The 12,842-nt window shown below is 38.7% G+C and overlaps 1 protein-coding gene across 4 annotated transcripts in view; it reads right to left on the bottom strand.

The window, feature by feature from the left end:
* SPATA6 (spermatogenesis associated 6) overlaps positions 1-12,842 on the bottom strand; it is a 143,599-nt gene that overhangs the window by 74,813 nt on the left and 55,944 nt on the right. The window lies entirely within an intron of this gene.

Here is a 12,842-nt window from a genome sequence, read left to right as displayed (position 1 = left end):
GGGCTGTAGTTATCTGAAGGCTTGTCTGAGGCAAGAGGATTTGCTTCCTAAGAGTCACACAGCTGCTGACTGGAGGACTCACTTCTTTTCCATCTTTTAAAAAAGAGGATGTGGCTCCTTATCATAAAACCTCTCCACAGGACTTCTTGAATATCCTCATGATATAGTAACTAGTTCTTCCAAAGAAAAGCAAGGAAGAAGACACAATTCTTTTTATGATTTAGTCTTAGAATTCTAACACTGTCACTTCTGTCACTTTCTATTCATTAGCGCTCCTAAGTACAATCCAAATTCTAGAACAAAAGAAACAGACTACATTTTTAGCAGAAGGGCATCAAAAATTGGGGGGGGGGGGGAATGTTTTTAAACAATCACAATTCACTCTTTGATCATAAATTACTTAGATTTCTCTCATGTGCAAAATAAATGCATGCCCTACTGAAGGAAATAGAAAAGTTAAAAAGTTTCACTCCTTTAAAACACCAGCTTGAAATCCAGGATGTTTACATCTAAATCAAACCATTATTTAGCTGTCTCAGGTATGGTTCTTTAAGTACAGTTCGAAGAATATAGTTCCTCACAATTAGAATATGTATGAACTAATAAAGAAACAAGTTATGTGCCCCACATATAATCAAGGTACGTATGTAGCAGACAGAGGACAATTACTATAGAATACAAGAGGCAAACAGGAATCACTGTTATTTTTCTTGTTCAGTGGCTAAGACATGTCTGACTCCTTACGACCCCATAGACTGCAGCATGTCAGGCTTCCCTGTCCTTTACCATCTCCTGGAGTTTGCTCAAACTCATGTCATTGAGTGAGTGACACCATCCAACCATCTCATCCTCTGTCACCCCCTTCTCCTACTTCCTTCAACTTTTCCCAGGATCAGGGTCTTTTCCAATGAGTAGGCTCTTTGCATTAGGTGGCCAAATGATTGGAGCTTCAGCTTCAGCATCAGTCCTTCCAAAGAATATTCAGGGTTGATTTCCTTTAGGATTGACTGGTTTGATCTCCTTGTAGTCCAAAGGACTCTCAAGAGTCTTCTTCAGCACCACAGTTCAAAAGCATTAATTTTTTGACACTCAGCCTTCTTTATGGTCCAACTCTCACATCCATACATGACTACTGGAAAAATCATACCTTTGATTATACAGACCTATAGGCAAAGTAATATCTCTGCTTTTTAATATACTGTCTAGGTTTGTCAGAGCTTTCTTTCCAAGGAGCAAGTGTTTTTTAATTTCATGCATACAGTTACCAACCCAGTGATTTTGGAGCCCAAGAAAAGAAAATTCTGTTACTGTTTCCACTTTTTCCCCTTCAATTTGCCATGAAGTGACTGGTCCAGATGCCATGATCTTTGCTTTTTGAATGTTGAATTTCAAGGCAGCTTTTTCACTCTCCTCTTTTACCCGCATCAAGTGGTTCTTTAGTTCCTCCTCACTTTCTGCCATTTGAGTGGTATTATCTGCATATTTGAAACTGCTGATATTTCTCCTGACAATCTTGATTCCAGTTTGTGATTCATCCAGACTGGCATTTCACATGATGTATTCTGTATAGAACTTAAATAAGGAGGGTGAAAATATACTACCTTATCATACTCCTTCCCCAATTTTGAACCAGTCCGTTGTTCCCTGCCTGATTCCAACTATTGCTTATTGACTCACATACAGGTTTCTCAGGAGATAGGTAAGGTAGTCTGGTACTCATATCTCTTGAAGAATTTTCCAGTTTGTTGTGATCCACACAGGCAAAGGCTTTAGTGTAGTCAAGGAAACAGAAGCAGTTGTTTTTATAGAACTCCCTTGCTTTCTCCATGATCCAACAAATGCTGTCAATTTGACCTCTGGTTCCTTTGCCTCTTCCAGATCCAACTTGTACATCTGGAAGTTCTCAGTTAATGTACTGCTGAAGCCTGGCTTGAAGGATTTTGAATATAACCTTGTTAGCAAATGAAGTGAGCCCAACTGTATAGTAGTTTGAACATTCTTTGGCATTTCCCTTCTTTGGGATTAAAATGAAAACTGACCTTTTCTAGTCCTGTGGCCACTGCTGAGTTTTCTAAATTTGCTGACATATTGAGTGGAGCACTTTAACAGCATCACAGTATCTTTTAGGATTTGAAATAGCTCAGCTGGAATTCCATCACCTCCACTAGCTTTGTTTATAATAATTCTTCCTAAGGCCCACTTGACCTCACACTCCATGATGTCTGGCTCTAGGTGAGTGACCACAACATAATGGTTCTCTCGGTCATTAAGATTTTTTTGTGTAGTTCTTCTATGTATTCTTGCCACTTCTTTTAACCTCTTCTGCTTCTGTTAGATTGTTACCGTTTCTGTGCTTTATCATGCCCATTCTTGCATGGAATTTTCCCTTGGTATCTCCAGTTTTCTTGAAAAGATCTTTAGTCTTTCCCATTCTATTGTTTCCCTCTATTTCTTTGCTTTGTTCATTTAAGAAGGCCTTCTTATTATCTCTTCCTGCTAGTCTCTGAGACTCTGCATTCAGTTGATAATACCTTTCCCTTTGTTCCTGGCCTTTTGCTTCTCTACTTTCCTCAGTTATTTATAAAGCCTCTTCAGACAACCACTTTGCCTTCTTGTGTTTCTTTTTCTTTGGGATGGTTTTGGTCACTGCCTCCTGTACAATGTTACAAACCACCGCCCACAGTTCTTCAGACATTGTCTATCACATCTAGTCCCTTGAATCTATTCATCATCTTCGCTGTATAGTCATAAGCAATTTGATTTAGGTCATATCTTAATGGCCTAGTGGTTTTCCCTACTTTCTTCAAGTTACCAGTAGGGAGAAGGAAGGGGGAATATAGAGACAGGAGACTGAGAAGTACAAACTACTAGGTGCTAGGGTGAAACAGATCACCAGCCCAGGTTGGGTGCATGAGACAAGTGCTTGGGCCTGGTGCACTGGGAAGACCCAGAGGGATCGGGTGGAGAGGGAGGTGGGAGGGGGGACCGGGATGGGGAATACATGTAAACCCATGGCTAATTCATTTCAATGTATGACAAAAACTACTGTAATGATGTAAAGTAATTAGCCTCCAACTAATAAAAATAAATGGAAAAAAAAAAAAAACTACTAGGTGCAAAACAAGTTTCAAGTATGTATTGTACAACACAGGGAAAATACCCAATATTTTATAATAACTGTAAGTGGAAAGTAACCTTTAAAAATGTGATAAAATTCAACATTCCTTTATAATATATACACTCTAGAAAGTGGGCACAGAGGAAACATACTTCAACATAATAAAGGTCACATACGAGAAAGCCACAGTTAACACCATTTTCAATGGTGAAAAGCTGAAAGGCAACAAGGACACCCACTCTCACCACTTTTCTTCAATGTATTTTTGGAAGTCCTAGCCACAGCAATCAGAGAAGAAAAACAAATAAAATGAATCCACGTTGGAAGGAAGAAGTAAAACTAACTATTTGCATATAACACAATACTATACATAGAAAATCCTAAAGACACCACCAGAAAACTACTAGAGCTCATCAATAAATTCAGTAAAGTTGCAAGATACTAAATTAACATATAAAAATCAGTTGCATTTCTATACACTAACAATGAACTATTAGAAAGAGAAATTAAGGGACAATCTCATTTATCATGACATCAAAAGGAATAAAATACTTAGGAATAAAACCTACCTAAGTTGGCAAAAGATCTGTACTCCAAAAATTATAAGACACAAATTGGAAACAACACAAACAAATGGAAATACATGCCATGTTCTTGGATTGGAAGAATCAATATTGTTAAAATGACCATACTACCAAGGCAATCTACAGATTCAATGCAATCCCCATCAAATCACCAATAGCATTTTTCACAGAACTAGAACAAATTATTTTAAAGTTTGTACTGAAATACAAAAGACCCCAAATAGCAAAAACAATATTGATAAAGAAGAATGAAGTTGGAGGAATCATGCTAACTTCAGACTATACTACAAAGCTACAGTCATCAATATAGTAGGAAACCGGCATAAAAACAGACATACAGATCAATGGAATAGGTTGGAAAGCCCAGAAATAAACCCAGACACTCAAGGTCAATTAATCTACAACAAAAGAGGCAAGAATATATAGTGGGGAAAAGACAGTCTCTTTAATAAGTGGTGCTGGGAAAACTGGATTGGCTACATGTAAATGAATGTAATAATTAGAACACTTTAACACCATATACAAAAATAAACTCAAAATGTATTAAAAACCTAAATATAAGACCAGATACCATAAAATCCTAGAAGAAAAATAGGCAGAATACTCTGACATAAATTGCAGCAATACTCTTTTTTGAATCAATCTTCTCTAATAATGGAAATAAAGGCAAAAATCAACAAATGGGACCCAATTATCTAAAGCTTTTGCACAGCAACAAAAATCATAAACAAAATGAAAAGACAATGTGCAGAACGGGAGAAAGTATTTGCAGTGGGATCAACAAGGGCTCATACAGTTCAATACAAAAATTAAAAAAAATAGCAGAAGACCTAAAAAGACCTTACTGGCCTCTGTATGTTCATTTTTACATTTATTTACAACAAGCACATGAAAAGATGCTCAATGTCACTAATTATTAGAGAAACACAAATCAAAACTACAGTGAGGCAATACTTCATACCAGTCAGAATGGCCATTATCAAAAATTCTACAAATAATAAATGCTGGAGAGGGTGTGGAGAAAAAATAATCCTCCTACACTGTTGGTGGCAATATAAATTGCAACCACTCTGGAGAACAGTATGCTGTTGCTGCTGCTGCTGCTGCTGCTGCTGCGTCACTTCAGTCGTGTCTGACTCTGTGTGACCCCACAGACGGCAGCCCACCAGGCTCCCCCGTCCCTGGGATTCTCCAGCCAAGAACACTGGAGTGGGTTGCCATTGCCTCCTCCAATGCATGAAAGTGAAAAGTGAAAGTGAAGTCGCTCAGCTGTGTCCGACTCTTAGCGACCCCATGGACTGCAGCCTACCAGGCTCCTCCATAGTATAGAGGTTCCTTAAAAACCAAAACTGGAGTTACCATATGATCCAGCATTCCTACTCCTGGGCACGTATCTGGAACAGATAAAAATTTTAATTCAAAAAGATACATGCACACCAATGTTCACAGCAGCAGTATTTACAACAGAAAAAACATGGAAGCAACCTAAATGTCCATCGAGAGATTAATGGATAAAGAAGATGTGGCATATATTCAATGGAACACTACTCAGTCACTAAAAAGAATGAAATAATAGCATTTGCAGCAAAACAGATGGACCTAGAGATTTTCATCACTTCATGGGAAATAGATGGGGAGACAGTGGAAGCAGTGTCAGACTTTGTTTTTTTGGGGCTCCAAAATCACTGCAGATGGTGATCACAGCCATGAAATTAAAAGATGCTTACTCCTTGGAAGGAAAGTTATGACCAATCTAGACAGTATATTAAAAAGCAGAGGCATTACTTTACCAACAAAGGTCCATCTGGTCAAGGCTATGGTTTTTCCAGTGGTCATGTATGGATGTGAGAGTTGGACTGTGAAGAAAGCTGAGCGCCAAAGAATTGATGCTTTTGAACTGTGGTGTTGGAGAAGACTCTTCAGAGCCCCTTGGACTGCAAGGAGGTCCAACCAGTCCATCCTAAAGCAGATCAGTCTTGGGTGTTCATTGGAAGGACTGATGCTGAAGTTGAAACTCCAATACTTTGGCCACCTGATGCGAAGAGTTGACTCACTGGAAAAGACCCTGATGCTGGGAGGGACTGGGGGCAGGAGGAGAAGGGGATGACAGAGGATGAGATGGCTGGATGGCCTCACCGACTTGATGGGCATGAGTTTGAGAAAACTCCAGGAGTTGGTGATGGACAGGGGGGCCTGGCATGCTGCGATTCATGGGGTCGCAAAGAGTTGGACATAACTGAGAGATTGCACTGACTGACTGACTGAGAGATTTTCATACTAAGTGACGTAAGTCAGAGAAAGACAAGCATTATAGATTACTTATATGTAGAATCTAATAAATGATGCAAGTGAACTTATTTAAAAAACAGAAATAGACTCATAGATACAAACTTGGTCACCAAAGCAGAAGTGGGGAGACTAAAAAATTAGGAATATGGGATTAATTAGATACGTATTACTATGTATATAATTAACAACAAGGGAACTATATTCAATATCTAGTAATAACCTATAATGGCAAAGAATTTGAAACAGATGTGTGTATACACACACACACACAAAAACACACACACACATGTACATGGCCTCTCCAGGTGGTTCAGTGGTACAGAATCTGCCTGTAATCCAAAAGACCTGAGTTCCATCCCTAGGTTGGGAAGATCCCCTGGAGGAGGGCATAGCAACCCACTCCAGTATTCCTGGCTGGAAAATCCCATGGATGGAGGAGGCTGGCAGGCTATAGTTCATAAGTTTGCAAAGAGTCAGACACTACTGAAGCAACTTAGCATGCATGCATGCACACAGACACATATATACATATACAGAGAAACAGACAGATAACTAAATCACTTTGCTGTATATTTGAAACTAATAGAACATTGCAAATCATCTATACTTCAATTTTTTAATTATATACAAATTTTAATTAAAAACTTTAAAAATAATATATAAAAATAAAGTAGAATAAAACCTGCTTCATTAAATTATTTTCTGATGCAACAGCTTGGATATTTGGAGATTTTAATAAAGGATTTTATAATTATAACCTTGGTTTCACCATCAGACTATAATTTCCTGAAAGTGTCCTAGAATGATTTTTTCTCATAAGTCATTTCTTAATTTCAGCATTACTTGCCATGAGGGAAGGCTGAGAATCCTTAAAAACAGTAAGTTCTACCTCCTTTTTGTATTATTAACAGCATTTCCTTTTGCTTCTCTCTCTCCTCTCACATTTTTCTATAAGCAGCAGTAAGAAACCAGACAGCCCCTCTAACACTCTGTCAGAAAGTCTCCTTAAAAAGACCACCCATTTCATCAGTTATTTTTTATATCCTACATGGCTGCTAAACTTTATACCGTTACACAACAAGGGTTCCTTCTTCCACTAATTTCCAATAACATTTACCTCATTTTCCTGTGAACATTCATTTGATAGTTTCTTCAAGGCTCTTCAAGCTCTCATCTACACTCCAAGAAAGCTGTTCCAGCTTCTGCCCTCTTCAGAGAGGTGCCTGAATGTCCTCAAACATGGCAATTGGCTTCCCCAGGAGTGAGTGATATAAGAGTGAGAGCAGAGAGGAAGCCACAGTGCATTTAACGACCTCCTTTCAAAAATCTAACACTGTCACTTCACCACACTGTATCTGTTAGAATCATTAAGTAGAGTCCATACTTAAGAGCAGCAGTTGGCTCTGCATTTGGAAGATAGGAGTGTCAAATCGTTTGAGCACATATTTTATAGCTATCACAGCCTGGACTGCAACTTATCAGTAACTTTACCCCTCCCCATATATTGCTGGTCATACAGTAAATACTTGGTGTTTTAGCCATTAATTAGATCTTTCAAGACCCATATGTATCAGTTGAGATTTCAGGGAAACAAAATTACTAGGATATACACAGAGATGGATATTTATTTTAAGGAACTGGCACATGCAATTGTGAGAATGACAAGTCCAAAATCCACAGGGAAAGCTAGCAGACTGGAAACTCAGGCAAAGTTGATACTGTAGTCTTGAGTGTGAAATCTCTAAGCAAACCAGAAGGCTGGAAACTCAGGATTTCTATACTACAGTCTTGAGGCAGAATTTCTTACTCTTTGGGAAACTTCAGTCTTTGCTCTTCAGGTCTTCAGTTAATTAGATGAGGTCTACCTACATTATCAAGGGTAATCTCCTATACTTAAAAGTCAAGTGACTATAAATATTAGTCACATCTACAAAATACCTTTACAGTAACATCGAAGACTAGTGTCTGACTAAACAATTGGGCACTACAACCTAACCAAAATAAATATAATCATCACACATCTGAAATGTCAGTTTCCTGTATGAAGTCTACAGTAAGATGTAATTCATTTATTCAATTCAATCAAGAGGCATATAAGTATTTTATGCAAAGAACAGGGCTAAGAGTTAAGATCAAAGACAAAGTCACAGATTCTGTTTTTATGGGGTTCACAGTGTAGAGAAGATATTAACATCACCACCACCATCCATAACAAACAGCACCTGCTATGATCTCCCCGGCCATTACCATACCACTAATATTTGATCATTCTCTATGTGCCATGTTATTATAGTAACCATTTACAAGCTTTCATTAATCCACCAAAAAACATGCTATCTCCAAGGTACAGTAGTCTCAAGTTTACTCAGGTAGTCTGTGATAGTGCCAACATTTAAGCCCAAATGTGACTTGAATGCTTACCATAGTGATGGGTTCAGAAAGATGCCCTAAAAACCAGATAGATGTCTATGCTAAGAATTCTGAGGAGGAGTGCATTGTATACTGCCAGGACAATAAACTACTGATTGCAGTGTGTTGTTCACTCACATTTAAATACAATAACTGATGTGATTGAATTTACATCTGCTATTCTGCTGTTCAATTTATATATGTGCCATATCTTTTTATTCTATTCTTTCTAGTGGCCTCATCAGAGTATGCATAACTTAGTGGTCATCCAACAAACCTGTAAGGGTTCTACTCTACTGATTATCTGTGTGTGGGCTGGGGAAAGGCACTCAAAGATACAGCAGATGTCTAGTTCCCTCAGCTTTCCCTGTTTGTTGGACTCCCACTGGTCTCCCCCGCACATGCACAGTTTCAGCCAGCAAGGAATGGGTGGAAAGCTCACCTCTGCCTTTTGACTGCACCCTCATTTCCAGGGCATCCCGGTCGACCTTCTGGCAGGTGTGCAGCTCGCTAATTGGAACTGCAATCAGCCTAGCAAAGCTGTAAGTTTCCTCACGTGCTTCCAACTGCATAGTCCGCATTAAGCTGGGAAAGCCACGATATGTGCCCCTATGATTGTGACACCAATTCCAATGTGTGGGTTTTCTAACACCATCAAGATGTCAGCATCACAAGTCTCTGTGACACCATTTGGGTGTCCTGCAATTTAACCCAGTTCTGACTACCTGGAGATGGCATCAGATCCCATAGGTTAAGGGCTCAGTCCCACAAGACTGCTCCCATCTGACTTTGGTTGCTAATCACAAGTATTAGGTTGTCACCCATAGGCTACAAGTAAAAGCCTTCCACAACCCCCTCCACGGGTTCCATCGATTTGCTACAGCAGCTCATAGAACTCAAGAAATATTTCACTTCCTGTTTCCCAGTTTATATAAAAGGATATAATGACATGCAGATGGAAGAGCAAAATACACAGAAAAGTCTTTGTGCCCTCACCCTCTGTGCCACTTTCCCAGTACCTCCAAGTGTTCGCAGTGTGGAAGCTCTCCAAACCCCATCATACTGGGTATTATAATCACTTCATTACACAGGTGTGGTTGATAAAATCACTGGCCATTGGTGACTGAACTCCATCTCTAGCCCCTCTCTTCTTCAGGGATGTGGCTGAAAGTTCCAATGTGGTTCGTTTCCCTGGCATCTAGTTCCCATCCTTAGGTTCCCAAGGAGCTCTCCAAAAGTCTCCTCATCAACCTAACTCTTAAACACAGGAAATTCCAAGGGTTTTATGAGCTCTGTGCTAGGAATGGGGTAAGAAGACCAAAAACATGTTTCTTACAAATTACAATATCACTGCCCCAAAGTCATTCTGACCTCTTTGCTTGCAAAGCTGCTGACTTTTGCACCCTGCCACATGTTTGGTGAAGCTACGATTCTCACTGGCCATGCAGGGTATGAAAGCAGCCTATGCAAGATAACCACATACTTTTGCCATTTTTACCAAAAGTCTTAGTAGTTATTCAAGCAAAGATACTTCTTAATTTGTCTTAATTGCTGATTACGTTCCAGTGCCGTGAAACTGTTGTTTGTGACAATTTTGTCCAGTTTTATACTTGTGCAGTGAGAGTAACTGACAAACTCTTTGCACCACCACCACCACCAGAAGTCTCAGTTTTTATATTGTTAAAAACAAGAGAAGAGGCCCAAAATGGAGTTGGTTACACTAAGCCCCATGTCATCAAACAGATTAAGATTAATTATAGTTTCTGTTCTTCCAGAAATAGAATTTTAAAGCAATTCATCCAGAATAGCCTGATTAGCTAAAGGAAGCAAATCTTGGAACAACCAACACACATTTTAGCCTAGTATGATTTCCTTGTTCCTATACCCTTCTGAATATAAAAGTATTTCATTTTGTGCAGCTCCTTGGAGCTTCTATCTGCTAGATTAGATGCTGCCTAAATCAAATCAATTTCTGCTCAAATAAACTAAAAAATTTTAATATGTACCAATTTATCTTTTAATAATATATATAGATTTTTTTGCCTTAGTAATCCAACCTTTTCTGATATATGGAAAGGTAACTCAAATTCAATAAAGTAAATACCTGTTAATGGTCCATACTGTGTTTATATTGTCAAATTTAGTATAAACAGCATTTTAAATTACTTTTTAAAAAGCTAATTTTAAAATTGGATGTTTTTTTTCCTTGCAAGTTTCTAGAAAGATCCTGCAACGTTCTTTGAAGCCTTTTTTGACTAAAGGACATGGAAAATATCTCAAAGGAGGTATATTTTAATAAATTTGCTAGTGAACTGTTAAAATTTCAAGAAGCTGAAATTTGCTATTTCCTAGGACAGAATATCTCTTGAGAAACCTGTATGCAGGTCAGGAAGCAACAGTTAGAACTGGACATGGAACAAGAGACTGATTTCAAATAAGAAAAGGAGTACGTCAAGGCTGTATATTGTCACCCTGCTTATTTAACTTATATGCAGAGTACATCATGAGAAACACTGGGCTGGAAGAAGCACAAGCTGGAATCAAGATTGCTGGGAGAAATATCAATAACCTCAGATATGCAGATGACACCACCCTTATGGCAGAAAGTGAAGAGGAACTAAAAAGCCTCTTGATCAAAGTGAAAGAGGAGAGTGAAAAAGTTGGTTTAAAGCTCAACATTCAGAAAACTAAGATCATGGCATCTGGTCCCATCACCTCATAGGAAATAGATGGGGAGACAGTGGAAACAGAGTCAGACTTTGTTTTTTTGGGCTCCAAGGTCACTGCAGATGGTGACTGCAGCCATGAAATTAAAAGACGCTTACTCCTTGGAAGGAAAGTTATGACCAACCTAGATAGCATATTAAAAAGCAGAGACATTACTTTGCCAACAAAGGTCCGTCTGGTCAAGGCTATGGTTTTTCCAGTGGTCATGTACGGATGTGAGAGTAGGGCTGTGAAGAAAGCTGAGCGCCGAAAAATTGATGCTTTTGAACTGTGGTGTTGGAGAAGACTCTTCAGAGCCCCTTGGACTGCAAGGAGGTCCAACCAGTCCATCCTAAAGCAGATCAGTCCTGGGTGTTCATTCAAAGGACTGATGCTGAAGCTGAAACTACAGTACTTTGGCCACCTGATGCGAAGAGTTGACTCACTGGAAAAGACCCTGATGCTGGGAGGGACTGGGGGCAGGAGGAGAAGGGGACGACAGAGGATGAGATGGCTGGATGGCATCACCGACTCGATGGGCATGAGTTTGAGTAAACTCCGGGAGTTGGTGATGGACAGGGAGGCCTGGCGTGCTGCGATTCATGGGGTCGCAAAGAGTCGGACACGACTGAGCGACTGAACTGAACTGAACTGAACTGAGGATAGAATATATCAAAACCTAGACCTACAGGAAAAATTACTTTATTTACCATATTGACTCATATATAATGCTAATTTCCTTACTTTTATAAAGTTAGCAAAAAAAAATTATCCCAAAAACTTCACCAAGACAACTTTTACTTTTTTCTTCTTTGAAACAGCAGGGGCTTCACTCAGTCTCTCTTAACAGAAAGTATTTTCAGGAATAAAAATGTGATTAAATCATCCAGTGAATACTGAAAAGGTTGTTAGGAAAAGATGAGAGTCGGCTATTACCTAATGCAGTTTTCACTTTTAGGTGTATGAATACGTATTTCCATTACATGAACATATAATAATTATTCTATCTAAACGCCTGCAACTCAACAAGACATCAATTTGAACAAACTTGGAGTTAGTGAAAGACAGGGAAGCCTGGTCCATGGGGTCGCAAACAGTTGGACACAGCTGAGCAACTGAACAACAAAAAACTCCTACTAATGGACATTTAAATTACTTCCATTTTTCATTATCATGAATGCTACAAATGAACATTCCTATGAAGGTTCTTAGTATATCAGACAGAACATATCTCAAAGACATACACCTAGAAGATTAGTGCTATGAGAATCTTTGACTTTACTAGATAATTCTGAATTATGGTTGTTCCATTTACATGGCATACAAACATAAACATTTCCACTTTTCACACTTTTGGTATTTGTTAGATTTATTAAATTTTACCAATCTTATAGCTATAAAAATGAAATTATCTGTTTAAATTTGAACTTTCCTAAATGCTAACGGGATTATGTACCTTTTCAAATGTTTGCTGGTCATTTTTTTGAGAGAAAAATAAAGAGAAGAGAGATAAGGAGACAGATAGGGCCAGTGGGGAGGCGAGATAAGGAGAGGAGAGAAATCTGAAGAATATAAGGTAAAATAATAATTGTTAATTTTGGAAAGTAGATGCATGCATTCTGGCAAGTTATTTTCATTTAGGTTTCAATACGTTTACAATAACATCATAAATTCATAGGGCTCCCCCAGTGGCTCAGAGGTAAAGACTCCATCTACAATGCAGGAATTTCAGGAGA

Source organism: Odocoileus virginianus, chromosome 5, assembly GCF_023699985.2.
Source record: "Odocoileus virginianus isolate 20LAN1187 ecotype Illinois chromosome 5, Ovbor_1.2, whole genome shotgun sequence".
In the NCBI taxonomy this organism is placed as follows: Eukaryota; Metazoa; Chordata; class Mammalia; order Artiodactyla; family Cervidae; genus Odocoileus; species Odocoileus virginianus.
The sequence above is the reverse complement of the archived record's forward strand: the minus strand, read 5'-3'. Positions and strand labels throughout refer to the sequence as shown.